General features: G+C 52.6%; 4 non-coding genes across 4 annotated transcripts; 3 read left to right on the forward strand and 1 right to left on the reverse strand.

Moving 5' to 3' along the window:
* Positions 1-1,620: 1,620 nt before the first annotated feature.
* TRNAW-CCA (transfer RNA tryptophan (anticodon CCA)) lies at positions 1,621-1,692 on the forward strand. The gene has a single exon. It is a non-coding gene; the product is annotated as a tRNA-Trp (tRNA).
* Positions 1,693-10,225: 8,533 nt separating this feature from the next.
* Positions 10,226-10,297, forward strand: TRNAW-CCA (transfer RNA tryptophan (anticodon CCA)). Its single transcript has one exon. It is a non-coding gene; the product is annotated as a tRNA-Trp (tRNA).
* Positions 10,298-12,612: 2,315 nt separating this feature from the next.
* On the reverse strand, positions 12,613-12,683 carry TRNAG-GCC (transfer RNA glycine (anticodon GCC)). The gene has a single exon. It is a non-coding gene; the product is annotated as a tRNA-Gly (tRNA).
* Positions 12,684-14,713: 2,030 nt separating this feature from the next.
* Positions 14,714-14,785, forward strand: TRNAW-CCA (transfer RNA tryptophan (anticodon CCA)). The gene has a single exon. It is a non-coding gene; the product is annotated as a tRNA-Trp (tRNA).
* Positions 14,786-16,074: the final 1,289 nt, after the last annotated feature.

A 16,074-nucleotide genomic window follows, 5' to 3' on the forward strand; every position in this document is an offset into this window, starting at 1 on the left:
CCCTGCGCCCTCTTTCGCGTCCCTAACGCGCTCCCAATGCGCCCTACAGCCCTGGTCGGGCACAGCCCTGGTCGGGCTCATACCACTGGGGCCTCTGCCGAGGAAGAGCCCCGGAAGCCTAGGGCCAGGCCTATTGCACAGGCATCTTAGACCAGGCCATTCCGGGATTGCTGTGTTTCACGTCCTGCCCTTCAACACTCCTGGGAGGGCTTTCCCTGAGAACCCTCATGTCTCTCCCCTCCCAGGAGGCTGTGGTTCTATGCAAAATAGGGGGTGCACCACGGGCCGTCCCCTTTCCTCTCTCTCGCCAATATCTTTCACCAAAGCTGAGCCCTACAGGTAAATGTATCTATCTGGCTGAGGGGCCAGGGAGGGCCTTTCCCTGCAGTCTTACAAGCCAGAGTGCAGAGAAGGCAGCAGCTCTGGGACCGGGACTCTGCTCAAAGACATATCTAATATGCCACAGTGGAGCTGAGATGGGCAAGACACGTGTCTCACAGGCTGGCAGCACACCAAGACAGTGGCAGGAAACTATGCTAACAAGGAAAGAGAAAAGTCACGTGTCTCGTGGCCTTCCCACCATTAGACAGTAGTCTGCGCAAGAAAACATCCAACAGTGACAGGACAACCAAGCAAATGACAAACGCCGTGCTGAATAAAGTCATCTTACATGACATTTCGTACAAAGGCCCAGATCATGGGGATGATCGCGCAGCAGAAGCAGCAAGTATCAGAGCCACCGAACCTGGGGTGAGTTACACGAGGAGAAAGGGCGACATGGGGACAGGGGCTATGGGCTCAGGGAACAGCTACCACAATGCAACCTCGGGTGTGGGGATGCCACTCATTGCGGGTACTGCCCTGGGATTTCCTTTTAGAAAGAATCGCTGGTTAAAGTGTAGTGCACAAAAAACCCAACTCCTCGATTACACTATTAGATAACATCCTTTAACTGCCCCACCCACCCTGTGTGAGTCTCACCCACTTCCCGCCTGCTCCCTCTAGTCTGAGAGTTGTATCTCCACAAAAAACACACAGTGGGGCTCAATGAGCTGCTCATGTCTGACATGGACACCTAAGCAGTGCTGGATTCACAACCTGAAAGCCTGCAAAGGAAAGTGTGCCCGGCAGAAGATAAGCTGCCTGGCAACTCAGAACCTTCTTCTAAGAGAAGTAAGACATGTCACAATGGAGTCTAAGCCTACCTGTCTTATGCCAGGACCTTAGAGCTGCAGGCAGGAGCACAAAGGTAAAAACATATATTGAGTCCCAACACGCTCACTGCGGTGGTTGGTCTCTGTGGCGCAATCGGTTAGCACGTTCGGCTGTTAACCGAAAGGTTGGTGGTTCAAGCCCACCCAGGGACGTATGCTTTTGCCTACATCAAGTCCTGAATTAAAACACAGCTGTCTGGCTTTGCTCTTTGAGCTCTCGCTTTGCCTGCGTGACATGCTCTATCTCAACATTTCTATCTTCTCTCATTTCTTCACCTCTAGTCATTTCCACCAATAGGACTGGAAACGGGCCACCAAGCCTTCTACTTTAACCACAGGCGTACTGAGGGCCAATAAAAGGCACAGAAGCATTTCTTGATCCGGGGCTGAGAACTGCATGCACAGGGACCTCGTGGCGCAACGGTAGCGCGTCTGACTCCAGATCAGAAGGTTGCGTGTTCAAATCACGTCGGGGTCACTCTTTGACATTTTTTTCCCCACCAAGTCTATATCTCTGACTTCTAAAGCAAAGCCAAAAGAAGGGCACTTTGCATTGGACGGGAATCGAACCCGGGCCTCCCGCGTGGCAGGTGAGAATTCTACCACTGAACCACCAATGCTTCACTTACATAGGCTGAGCAGAGAGCCTTCTCAACATTTCTATCTTCTCTCATTTCTTCACCTCTAGTCATTTCCACCAATAGGACTGGAAATGGTCGGGCACAGCCCTGGTCGGGCTCATACCACTGGGGCCTCTGCCGAGGAAGAGCCCCGGAAGCCTAGGGCCAGGCCTATTGCACAGGCATCTTAGACCAGGCCATTCCGGGATTGCTGTGTTTCACGTCCTGCCCTTCAACACTCCTGGGAGGGCTTTCCCTGAGAACCCTCATGTCTCTCCCCTCCCAGGAGGCTGTGGTTCTATGCAAAATAGGGGGTGCACCACGGGCCGTCCCCTTTCCTCTCTCTCGCCAATATCTTTCACCAAAGCTGAGCCCTGCAGGTAAATGTATCTATCTGGCTGAGGGGCCAGGGAGGGCCTTTGCCTGCAGTCTTACAAGCCAGAGTGCAGAGAAGGCAGCAGCTCTGGGACCGGGACTCTGCTCAAAGACATATCTAACATGCCACAGTGGAGCTGAGATGGGCAAGACACGTGTCTCACAGGCTGGCAGCACACCAAGACAGTGGCAGGAAACTATGCTAACAAGGAAAGAGAAAAGTCACGTGTCTCGTGGCCTTCCCACCATTAGACAGTAGTCTGCGCAAGAAAACATCCAACAGTGACAGGACAACCAAGCAAATGACAAACGCCGTGCTGAATAAAGTCATCTTACATGACATTTCGTACAAAGGCCCAGATCATGGGGATGATCGCGCAGAAGCAGCAAGTATCAGAGCCACCGAACCTGAGGTGAGTTACACGAGGAGAAAGGGCGACATGGGGACAGGGGCTAGGGGCTCAGGGAACAGCTACCACAATGCAACCTCGGGTGTGGGGATGCCACTCATTGCGGGTACTGCCCTGGGATTTCCTTTTAGAAAGAATCGCTGGTTAAAGTGTAGTGCACAAAAAACCCAACTCCTCGATTACACTATTAGATAACATCCTTTAACTGCCCCACCCACCCTGTGTGAGTCTCACCCACTTCCCGCCTGCTCCCTCTAGTCTGAGAGTTGTATCTCCACAAAAAACACACAGTGGGGCTCAATGAGCTGCTCATGTCTGACATGGACACCTAAGCAGTGCTGGATTCACAACCTGAAAGCCTGCAAAGGAAAGTGTGCCCAGCAGAAGATAAGCTGCCTGGCAACTCAGAACCTTCTTCTAAGAGAAGTAAGACATGTCACAATGGAGTCTAAGCCTACCTGTCTTATGCCAGGACCTTAGAGCTGCAGGCAGGAGCACAAAGGTAAAAACATATATTGAGTCCCAACACGCTCACTGCGGTGGTTGGTCTCTGTGGTGCAATCGGTTAGCGCGTTCGGCTGTTAACCAAAAGGTTGGTGGTTCAAGCCCACCCAGGGACGTATGCTTTTGCCTACATCAAGTCCTGAATTAAAACACAGCTGTCTGGCTTTGCTGTTAGAGCTCTCGCTTTGCCTGCGTGACATGCTCTATCTCAACATTTCTATCTTCTCTCATCTCTTCACCTCTAGTCATTTCCACCAATAGGACTGGAAACGGGCCACCAAGCCTTCTACTTTAACCACAGGCGTACTGAGGGCCCATAAAAGGCACAGAAGCATTTCTTGATCCGGGGCTGAGAACTGCATGCACAGGGACCTCGTGGCGAAACGGTAGCGCGTCTGACTCCAGATCAGAAGGTTGCGTGTTCAAATCACGTCGGGGTCACTAGTTGACATTTTTTTGCCCACCAAGTCTATATCTCTGACTTCTAAAGCAAAGCCAAAAGAAGGGCACTTTGCATTGGCCGGGAATCGAACCCGGGGCTCCCGCGTGGCAGGCGAGAATTCTACCACTGAACCACCAATGCTTCACTTACATAGGCTGAGCAGAGAGCCCTGCCGTAGACAGTAGTGATGAGGCCCATGCATTCGCATGGGACACCTATGAACAAAGTTTGCATGGCAAGCCTTGGACTGCCAAACGTTCACATGCTGATGGCAGGAATCAGATGCAGGAGACTGAAACTATGAATGTTTCTGCTTTTGCTAAGGACAGTGGTTTGGGGCCAGTGTTGTGCTTGACAGAGCACGACATCAGCCTGCTCTCTGGCTGCTCCCGGGAGAAGTGGCTGACAGAAAGCACCCTCCAGACCACCAGCAATCTTGTGTTTCACAACATGCCACTGTCACTGGACTTTCCTTCTGGGAAAGCCTAGTCACTGACCTGGCCAGATTCCCTGTCCTCCCCAAAATCCTGGGGAGAAACGGGCAGAGTTCTGCGCCCTGCGCCCTCTTTCGCGTCCCTAACGCGCTCCCAACGCGCCCTACAGCCCTGGTCGGGCACAGCCCTGGTCGGGCTCATACCACTGGGGCCTCTGCCGAGGAAGAGCCCCGGAAGCCTAGGGCCAGGCCTATTGCACAGGCATCTTAGACAAGGCCATTCCGGGATTGCTGTGTTTCACGTCCTGCCCTTCAACACTCCTGGGAGGGCTTTCCCTGAGAACCCTCATGTCTCTCCCCTCCCAGGAGGCTGTGGTTCTATGCAAAATAGGGGGTGCACCACGGGCCGTCCCCTTTCCTCTCTCTCGCCAATATCTTTCACCAAAGCTGAGCCCTGCAGGTAAATGTATCTATCTGGCTGAGGGGCCAGGGAGGGCCTTTGCCTGCAGTCTTACAAGCCAGAGTGCAGAGAAGGCAGCAGCTCTGGGACCGGGACTCTGCTCAAAGACATATCTAATATGCCACAGTGGAGCTGAGATGGGCAAGACACGTGTCTCACAGGCTGGCAGCACACCAAGACAGTGGCAGGAAACTATGCTAACAAGGAAAGAGAAAAGTCACGTGTCTCGTGGCCTTCCCACCATTAGACAGTAGTCTGCGCAAGAAAACATCCAACAGTGACAGGACAACCAAGCAAATGACAAACGCCGTGCTGAATAAAGTCATCTTACATGACATTTCGTACAAAGGCCCAGATCATGGGGATGATCGCGCAGCAGAAGCAGCAAGTATCAGAGCCACCGAACCTGGGGTGAGTTACACGAGGAGAAAGGGCGACATGGGGACAGGGGCTATGGGCTCAGGGAACAACTACCACAATGCAACCTCGGGTGTGGGGATGCCACTCATTGCGGGTACTGCCCTGGGATTTCCTTTTAGAAAGAATCGCTGGTTAAAGTGTAGTGCACAAAAAACCCAACTACTCGATTACACTATTAGATAACATCCTTTAACTGCCCCACCCACCCTGTGTGAGTCTCACCCACTTCCCGCCTGCTCCCTCTAGTCTGAGAGTTGTATCTCCACAAAAAACACACAGTGGGGCTCAATGAGCTGCTCATGTCTGACATGGACACCTAAGCAGTGCTGGATTCACAACCTGAAAGCCTGCAAAGGAAAGTGTGCCCGGCAGAAGATAAGCTGCCTGGCAACTCAGAACCTTCTTCTAAGAGAAGTAAGACATGTCACAATGGAGTCTAAGCCTACCTGTCTTATGCCAGGACCTTAGAGCTGCAGGCAGGAGCACAAAGGTAAAAACATATATTGAGTCCCAACACGCTCACTGCGGTGGTTGGTCTCTGTGGCGCAATCGGTTAGCACGTTCGGCTGTTAACCGAAAGGTTGGTGGTTCAAGCCTACCCAGGGACGTATGCTTTTGCCTACATCAAGTCCTGAATTAAAACACAGCTGTCTGGCTTTGCTCTTAGAGCTCTCGCTTTGCCTGCGTGACATGCTCTATCTCAACATTTCTATCTTCTCTCATCTCTTCACCTCTAGTCATTTCCACCAATAGGACTGGAAACGGGCCACCAAGCCTTCTACTTTAACCACAGGCGTACTGAGGGCCAATAAAAGGCACAGAAGCATTTCTTGATCCGGGGCTGAGAACTGCATGCACAGGGACCTCGTGGCGCAACGGTAGCGCGTCTGACTCCAGATCAGAAGATTGCGTGTTCAAATCACGTCGGGGTCACTCTGACATTTTTTTGCCCACCAAGTCTATATCTCTGACTTCTAAAGCAAAGCCAAAAGAAGGGCGCTTTGCATTGGCCGGGAATCGAACCCGGGCCTCCCGAGTGGCAGGCGAGAATTCTACCACTGAACCACCAATGCTTCACTTACATAGGCTGAGCAGAGAGCCCTGCCGTAGACAGTAGTGATGAGGCCCATGCATTCGCATGGGACACCTATGAACAAAGTTTGCATGGCAAGCCTTGGACTGCCAAACGTTCACATGCTGATGGCAGGAATCAGATGCAGGAGACTGAAACTATGAATGTTTCTGCTATTGCTAAGGACAGTGGTTTGGGGCCAGTGTTGTGCTTGACAGAGCACGACATCAGCCTGCTCTCTGGCTGCTCCCGGGAGAAGTGGCTGACAGAAAGCACCCTCCAGACCACCAGCAATCTTGTGTTTCACAACATGCCACTGTCACTGGACTTTCCTTCTGGGAAAGCCTAGTCACTGACCTGGCCAGATTCCCTGTCCTCCCCAAAATCCTGGGGAGAAACGGGCAGAGTTCTGCGCCCTGCGCCCTCTTTCGCGTCCCTAACGCGCTCCCAATGCGCCCTACAGCCCTGGTCGGGCACAGCCCTGGTCGGGCTCATACCACTGGGGCCTCTGCCGAGGAAGAGCCCCGGAAGCCTAGGGCCAGGCCTATTGCACAGGCATCTTAGACCAGGCCATTCCGGGATTGCTGTGTTTCACGTCCTGCCCTTCAACACTCCTGGGAGGGCTTTCCCTGTAAACCCTCATGTCTCTCCCCTCCCAGGAGGCTGTGGTTCTATGTAAAATAGGGGGTGCACCACGGGCCGTCCCCTTTCCTCTCTCTCGCCAATATCTTTCACCAAAGCTGAGCCCTGCAGGTAAATGTATCTATCTGGCTGAGGGGCCAGGGAGGGCCTTTGCCTGCAGTCTTACAAGCCAGAGTGCAGAGAAGGCAGCAGCTCTGGGACTGGGACTCTGATCAAAGACATATCTAACATGCCACAGTGGAGCTGAGATGGGCAAGACACGTGTCTCACAGGCTGGCAGCACACCAAGACAGTGGCAGGAAACTATGCTAACAAGGAAAGAGAAAAGTCACGTGTCTCGTGGCCTTCCCACCATTAGACAGTAGTCTGCGCAAGAAAACATCCAACAGTGACAGGACAACCAAGCAAATGACAAACGCCGTGCTGAATAAAGTCATCTTACATGACATTTCGTACAAAGGCCCAGATCATGGGGATGATCGCGCAGAAGCAGCAAGTATCAGAGCCACCGAACCTGAGGTGAGTTACACGAGGAGAAAGGGCGACATGGGGACAGGGGCTAGGGGCTCAGGGAACAGCTACCACAATGCAACCTCGGGTGTGGGGATGCCACTCATTGCGGGTACTGCCCTGGGATTTCCTTTTAGAAAGAATCGCTGGTTAAAGTGTAGTGCACAAAAAACCCAACTCCTCGATTACACTATTAGATAACATCCTTTAACTGCCCCACCCACCCTGTGTGAGTCTCACCCACTTCCCGCCTGCTCCCTCTAGTCTGAGAGTTGTATCTCCACAAAAAACACACAGTGGGGCTCAATGAGCTGCTCATGTCTGACATTGACACCTAAGCAGTGCTGGATTCACAACCTGAAAGCCTGCAAAGGAAAGTGTGCCCAGCAGAAGATAAGCTGCCTGGCAACTCAGAACCTTCTTCTAAGAGAAGTAAGACATGTCACAATGGAGTCTAAGCCTACCTGTCTTATGCCAGGACCTTAGAGCTGCAGGCAGGAGCACAAAGGTAAAAACATATATTGAGTCCCAACACGCTCACTGCGGTGGTTGGTCTCTGTGGCGCAATCGGTTAGCGCGTTTGGCTGTTAACCGAAAGGTTGGTGGTTCAACCCACCCAGGGACGTATGCTTTTGCCTACATCAAGTCCTGAATTAAAACACAGCTGTCTGGCTTTGTTCTTAGAGCTCTCGCTTTGCCTGCGTGACATGCTCTATCTCAACATTTCTATCTTCTCTCATCTCTTCACCTCTAGTCATTTCCACCAATAGGACTGGAAACGGGCCACCAAGCCTTCTACTTTAACCACAGGCGTACTGAGGGCCAATAAAAGGCACAGAAGCATTTCTTGATCCGGGGCTGAGAACTGCATGCACAGGGACCTCGTGGTGCAACGGTAGCGCGTCTGACTCCAGATCAGAAGGTTGAGTGTTCAAATCACGTCGGGGTCACTCTTTGACATTTTTTTCCCCACCAAGTCTATATCTCTGACTTCTAAAGCAAAGCCAAAAGAAGGGCGCTTTGCATTGGCCTGGAATCGAACCCGGGCCTCCCGCGTGGCAGGCGAGAATTCTACCACTGAACCAACAATGCTTCACTTACATAGGCTGACCAGAGAGCCCTGCCGTAGACAGTAGTGATGAGGCCCATGCATTCGCATGGGACACCTATGAACAAAGTTTGCATGGCAAGCCTTGGACTGCCAAACGTTCACATGCTGATGGCAGGAATCAGATGCAGGAGACTGAAACTATGAATGTTTCTGCTTTTGCTAAGGACAGTGGTTTGGGGCCAGTGTTGTGCTTGACAGAGCACGACATCAGCCTGCTCTCTGGCTGCTCCCGGGAGAAGTGGCTGACAGAAAGCACCCTCCAGACCACCAGCAATCTTGTGTTTCACAACATGCCACTGTCACTGGACTTTCCTTCTGGGAAAGCCTAGTCACTGACCTGGCCAGATTCCCTGTCCTCCCCAAAATCCTGGGGAGAAACGGGCAGAGTTCTGCGCCCTGCGCCCTCTTTCGCGTCCCTAACGAGCTCCCAACGCGCCCTACAGCCCTGGTCGGGCACAGCCCTGGTCGGGCTCATACCACTGGGGCCTCTGCCGAGGAAGAGCCCCGGAAGCCTAGGGCCAGGCCTATTGCACAGGCATCTTAGACCAGGCCATTCCGGGATTGCTGTGTTTCACGTCCTGCCCTTCAACACTCCTGGGAGGGCTTTCCCTGAGAACCCTCATGTCTCTGCCCTCCCAGGAGGCTGTGGTTCTATGCAAAATAGGGGGTGCACCACGGGCCGTCCCCTTTCCTCTCTCTCGCCAATATCTTTCACCAAAGCTGAGCCCTGCAGGTAAATGTATCTATCTGGCTGAGGGGCCAGGGAGGGCCTTTGCCTGCAGTCTTACAAGCCAGAGTGCAGAGAAGGCAGCAGCTCTGGGACCGGGACTCTGCTCAAAGACATATCTAACATGCCACAGTGGAGCTGAGATGGGCAAGACACGTGTCTCATAAGGCTGGCAGCACACCAAGACAGTGGCAGGAAACTATGCTAACAAGGAAAGAGAAAAGTCACGTGTCTCGTGGCCTTCCCACCATTAGACAGTAGTCTGCGCAAGAAAACATCCAACAGTGACAGGACAACCAAGCAAATGACAAACGCCGTGCTGAATAAAGTCATCTTACATGACATTTCGTACAAAGGCCCAGATCATGGGGATGATCGCGCAGAAGCAGCAAGTATCAGAGCCACCGAACCTGAGGTGAGTTACACGAGGAGAAAGGGCGACATGGGGACAGGGGCTAGGGGCTCAGGGAACAGCTACCACAATGCAACCTCGGGTGTGGGGATGCCACTCATTGCGGGTACTGCCCTGGGATTTCCTTTTAGAAAGAATCGCTGGTTAAAGTGTAGTGCACAAAAAACCCAACTCCTCGATTACACTATTAGATAACATCCTTTAACTGCCCCACCCACCCTGTGTGAGTCTCACCCACTTCCCGCCTGCTCCCTCTAGTCTGAGAGTTGTATCTCCACAAAAAACACACAGTGGGGCTCAATGAGCTGCTCATGTCTGACATGGACACTTAAGCAGTGCTGGATTCACAACCTGAAAGCCTGCAAAGGAAAGTGTGCCCGGCAGAAGATAAGCTGCCTGGCAACTCAGAACCTTCTTCTAAGAGAAGTAAGACATGTCACAATGGAGTCTAAGCCTACCTGTCTTATGCCAGGACCTTAGAGCTGCAGGCAGGAGCACAAAGGTAAAAACATATATTGAGTCCCAACACACTCACTATGGTGGTTGGTCTCTGTGGCGCAATCGGTTAGCGCGTTCGGCTGTTAACTGAAAGGTTGGTGGTTCAAGCCCACCCAGGGACGTATGCTTTTGCCTACATCAAGTCCTGAATTAAAACACAGCTGTCTGGCTTTGCTCTTAGAGCTCTCGCTTTGCCTGCGTGACATGCTCTATCTCAACATTTCTATCTTCTCTCATCTCTTCACCTCTAGTCATTTCCACCAATAGGACTGGAAACGGGACACCAAGCCTTCTACTTTAACCACAGGCGTACTGAGGGCCAATAAAAGGCACAGAAGCATTTCTTGATCCGGGGCTGAGAACTGCATGCACAGGGACCTCGTGGCGCAACGGTAGCGCGTCTGACTCCAGATCAGAAGGTTGCGTGTTCAAATCACGTCGGGGTCACTCTTTGACATTTTTTTCCCCACCAAGTCTATATCTCTGACTTCTAAAGCAAAGCCAAAAGAAGGGCGCTTTGCATTGGCCGGGAATCGAACCCGGGCTTCCCGCGTGGCAGGCGAGAATTCTACCACTGAACCACCAATGCTTCACTTACATAGGCTGAGCAGAGAGCCCTGCCGTAGACAGTAGTGATGAGGCCCATGCATTCGCATGGGACACCTATGAACAAAGTTTGCATGGCAAGCCTTGGACTGCCAAACGTTCACATGCTGATGGCAGGAATCAGATGCAGGAGACTGAAACTATGAATGTTTCTGCTTTTGCTAAGGACAGTGGTTTGGGGCCAGTGTTGTGCTTGACAGAGCACGACATCAGCCTGCTCTCTGGCTGCTCCCGGGAGAAGTGGCTGACAGAAAGCACCCTCCAGACCACCAGCAATCTTGTGTTTCACAACATGCCACTGTCACTGGACTTTCCTTCTGGGAAAGCCTAGTCACTGACCTGGCCAGATTCCCTGTCCTCCCCAAAATCCTGGGGAGAAACGGGCAGAGTTCTGCGCCCTGCGCCCTCTTTCGCTTCCCTAACGCGCTCCCAACGCGCCCTGCAGCCCTGGTCGGGCACAGCCCTGGTCGGGCTCATACCACTGGGGCCTCTGCCGAGGAAGAGCGCCGGAAGCCTAGGGCCAGGCCTATTGCACAGGCATCTTAGACCAGGCCATTCCGGGATTGCTGTGTTTCACGTCCTGCCCTTCAACACTCCTGGGAGGGCTTTCCCTGAGAACCCTCATGTCTCTGCCCTCCCAGGAGGCTGTGGTTCTATGCAAAATACGGGGTGCACCACGGGCCGTCCCCTTTCCTCTCTTTCGCCAATATCTTTCACCAAAGCTGAGCCCTGCAGGTAAATGTATCTATCTGGCTGAGGGGCCAGGGAGGGCCTTTGCCTGCAGTCTTACAAGCCAGAGTGCAGAGAAGGCAGCAGCTCTGGGACCGGGACTCTGCTCAAAGACATATCTAACATGCCACAGTGGAGCTGAGATGGGCAAGACACGTGTCTCACAGGCTGGCAGCACACCAAGACAGTGGCAGGAAACTATGCTAACAAGGAAAGAGAAAAGTCACGTGTCTCGTGGCCTTCCCACCATTAGACAGTAGTCTGCGCAAGAAAACATCCAACAGTGACAGGACAACCAAGCAAATGACAAACGCTGTGCTGAATAAAGTCATCTTACATGACATTTCCTACAAAGGCCCAGATCATGGGGATGATCGCGCAGAAGCAGCAAGTATCAGAGCCACCGAACCTGAGGTGAGTTACACGAGGAGAAAGGGCGACATGGGGACAGGGGCTAGGGGCTCAGGGAACAGCTACCACAATGCAACCTCGGGTGTGGGGATGCCACTCATTGCGGGTACTGCCCTGGGATTTCCTTTTAGAAAGAATCGCTGGTTAAAGTGTAGTGCACAAAAAACCCAACTCCTCGATTACACTATTAGATAACATCCTTTAACTGCCCCACCCACCCTGTGTGAGTCTCACCCACTTCCCGCCTGCTCCCTCTAGTCTGAGAGTTGTATCTCCACAAAAAACACACAGTGGGGCTCAATGAGCTGCTCATGTCTGACATGGACACCTAAGCAGTGCTGGATTCACAACCTGAAAGCCTGCAAAGGAAAGTGTGCCCAGCAGAAGATAAGCTGCCTGGCAACTCAGAACCTTCTTCTAAGAGAAGTAAGACATGTCACAATGGAGTCTAAGCCTACCTGTCTTATGCCAGGACCTTAGAGCTGCAGGCAGGAGCACAAAGGTAAAAACATATATTGAGTCCCAACACGCTCACTGCGGTGGTTGGTCTCTGTGGCGCAATCGGTTAGCGCGTTCGGCTGTTAACCAAAAGGTTGGTGGTTCAAGCCCACCCAGGGACGTATGCTTTTGCCTACATCAAGTCCTGAATTAAAACACAGCTGTCTGGCTTTGCTCTTAGAGCTCTCGCTTTGCCTGCGTGACATGCTCTATCTCAACATTTCTATCTTCTCTCATCTCTTCACCTCTAGTCATTTCCACCAATAGGACTGGAAACGGGCCACCAAGCCTTCTACTTTAACCACAGGCGTACTGAGGGCCAATAAAAGGCACAGAAGCATTTCTTGATCCGGGGCTGAGAACTGCAAGCACAAGGACCTCGTGGCGAAACGGTAGCGCGTCTGACTCCAGATCAGAAGGTTGCGTGTTCAAATCACGTCGGGGTCACTCTTTGACATTTTTTTCCCCACCAAGTCTATATCTCTGACTTCTAAAGCAAAGCCAAAAGAAGGGCGCTTTGCATTGGCCGGGAATCGAACCCGGGCCTCCCGCGTGGCAGGCGAGAATTCTACCACTGAACCACCAATGCTTCACTTACATAGGCTGAGCAGAGAGCCCTGCCGTAGACAGTAGTGATGAGGCCCATGCATTCGCATGGGACACCTATGAACAAAGTTTGCATGGCAAGCCTTGGACTGCCAAACGTTCACATGCTGATGGCAGGAATCAGATGCAGGAGACTGAAACTATGAATGTTTCTGCTTTTGCTAAGGACAGTGGTTTGGGGCCAGTGTTGTGCTTGACAGAGCACGACATCAGCCTGCTCTCTGGCTGCTCCCGGGAGAAGTGGCTGACAGAAAGCACCCTCCAGACCACCAGCAATCTTGTGTTTCACAACATGCCACTGTCACTGGACTTTCCTTCTGGGAAAGCCTAGTCACTGACCTGGCCAGATTCCCTGTCCTCCCCAAAATCCTGGGGAGAAACGGGCAGAGTTCTGCGCCCTGCGCCCTCTTTCGCGTCCCTAACGCGCTCCCAAGGCGCCCTACAGCCCTGGTCGGGCACAGCCCTGGTCGGGCTCATACCACTGGGGCCTCTGCCGAGGAAGAGCCCCGGAGGCCTAGGGCCAGGCCTATTGCACAGGCATCTTAGACAAGGCCATTCCGGGATTGCTGTGTTTCACGTCCTGCCCTTCAACACTCCTGGGAGGGCTTTCCCTGAGAACCCTCATGTCTCTGCCCTCCCAGGAGGCTGTGGTTCTATGCAAAATAGGGGGTGCACCACGGGCCGTCCCCTTTCCTCTCTCTCGCCAATATCTTTCACCAAAGCTGAGCCCTGCAGGTAAATGTATCTATCTGGCTGAGGGGCCAGGGAGGGCCTTTGCCTGCAGTCTTACAAGCCAGAGTGCAGAGAAGGCAGCAGCTCTGGGACCGGGACTCTGCTCAAAGACATATCTAACATGCCACAGTGGAGCTGAGATGGGCAAGACACGTGTCTCACAGGCAGGCAGCACAACAAGACAGTGGCAGGAAACTATGCTAACAAGGAAAGAGAAAAGTCACGTGTCTCGTGGCCTTCCCACCATTAGACAGTAGTCTGCGCAAGAAAACATCCAACAGTGACAGGACAACCAAGCAAATGACAAACGCCGTGCTGAATAAAGTCATCTTACATGACATTTCGTATAAAGGCCCAGATCATGGGGATGATCGCGCAGAAGCAGCAAGTATCAGAGCCACCGAACCTGAGGTGAGTTACACGAGGAGAAAGGGCGACATGGGGACAGGGGCTAGGGGCTCAGGGAACAGCTACCACAATGCAATCTCGGGTGTGGGGATGCCACTCATTGCGGGTACAGCCCTAGGATTTCCTTTTAGAAAGAATCGCTGGTTAAAGTGTAGTGCACAAAAAACACAACTCCTCGATTACACTATTAGATAACATCCTTTAACTGCCCCACCCACCCTGTGTGAGTCTCACCCACTTCCCGCCTGCTCCCTCTAGTCTGAGAGTTGTATCTCCACAAAAAACACACAGTGGGGCTCAATGAGCTGCTCATGTCTGACATGGACACCTAAGCAGTGCTGGATTCACAACCTGAAAGCCTGCAAAGGAAAGTGTGCCCGGCAGAAGATAAGCTGCCTGGCAACTCAGAACCTTCTTCTAAGAGAAGTAAGACATGTCACAATGGAGTCTAAGCCTACCTGTCTTATGCCAGGACCTTAGAGCTGCAGGCAGGAGCACAAAGGTAAAAACATATATTGAGTCCCAACACGCTCACTGCGGTGGTTGGTCTCTGTGGCGCAATCGGTTAGCGCGTTCGACTGTTAACCGAAAAGTTGGTGGTTCAAGCCCACCCAGGGACGTATGCTTTTGCCTACATCAAGTCCTGAATTAAAACACAGCTGTCTGGCTTTGCTCTTAGAGCTCTCGCTTTGCCTGCGTGACATGCTCTATCTCAACATTTCTATCTTCTCTCATCTCTTCACCTCTAGTCATTTCCACCAATAGGACTGGAAACGGGCCACCAAGCCTTCTACTTTAACCACAGGCGTACTGAGGGCCAATAAAAGGCACAGAAGCATTTCTTGATCCGGGGCTGAGAACTGCATGCACAGGGACCTCGTGGCGCAATGGTAGCGCGTCTGACTCCAGATCAGAAGGTTGCGTGTTCAAATCACGTCGGGGTCACTCTTTGACATTTTTTTGCCCACCAAGTCTATATCTCTGACTTCTAAAGCAAAGCCAAAAGAAGGGCGCTTTGCATTGGCCGGGAATCGAACCCGGGCCTCCCGCGTGGCAGGCGAGAATTCTACCACTGAACAACCAATGCTTCACTTACATAGGCTGAGCAGAGAGCCCTGCCGTAGACAGTAGTGATGAGGCCCATGCATTCGCATGGGACACCTATGAACAAAGTTTGCATGGCAAGCCTTGGACTGCCAAACGTTCACATGCTGATGGCAGGAATCAGATGCAGGAGACTGAAACTATGAATGTTTCTGCTTTTGCTAAGGACAGTGGTTTGGGGCCAGTGTTGTGCTTGACAGAGCACGACATCAGCCTGCTCTCTGGCTGCTCCCGGGAGAAGTGGCTGACAGAAAGCACCCTCCAGACCACCAGCAATCTTGTGTTTCACAACATGCCACTGTCACTGGACTTTCCTTCTGGGAAAGCCTAGTCACTGACCTGGCCAGATTCCCTGTCCTCCCCAAAATCCTGGGGAGAAACGGGCAGAGTTCTGCGCCCTGCGCCCTCTTTCGCGTCCCTAACGCGCTCCCAATGCGCCCTACAGCCCTGGTCGGGCACAGCCCTGGTCGGGCTCATACCACTGGGGCCTCTGCCGAGGAAGAGCCCCGGAAGCCTAGGGCCAGGCCTATTGCACAGGCATCTTAGACCAGGCCATTCCGGGATTGCTGTGTTTCTTGTCCTGCCCTTCAACACTCCTGGGAGGGCTTTCCCTGAGAACCCTCATGTCTCTGCCCTCCCAGGAGGCTGTGGTTCTATGCAAAATAGGGGGTGCACCACGGGCCGTCCCCTTTCCTCTCTCTCGCCAATATCTTTCACCAAAACTGAGCCCTGCAGGTAAATGTATCTATCTGGCTGAGGGGCCAGGGAGGGCCTTTGCCTGCAGTCTTACAAGCCAGAGTGGAGAGAAGGCAGCAGCTCTGGGACCGGGACTCTGCTCAAAGACATATCTAACATGCCACAGTGGAGCTGAGATGGGCAAGACACGTGTCTCACAGGCTGGCAGCACACCAAGACAGTGGCAGGAAACTATGCTAACAAGGAAAGAGAAAAGTCACGTGTCTCGTGGCCTTCCCACCATTAGACAGTAGTATGCGCAAGAAAACATCCAACAGTGACAGGACAACCAAGCAAATGACAAACGCCGTGCTGAATAAAGTCATCTTACATGACATTTCGTACAAAGGCCCAGATCATGGGGATGATCGCGCAGAAGCAGCAAGTATCAGAGC

Source organism: Pleurodeles waltl, chromosome 4_1 (genome assembly GCF_031143425.1).
Source record: "Pleurodeles waltl isolate 20211129_DDA chromosome 4_1, aPleWal1.hap1.20221129, whole genome shotgun sequence".
Classification (NCBI taxonomy): Eukaryota; Metazoa; Chordata; class Amphibia; order Caudata; family Salamandridae; genus Pleurodeles; species Pleurodeles waltl.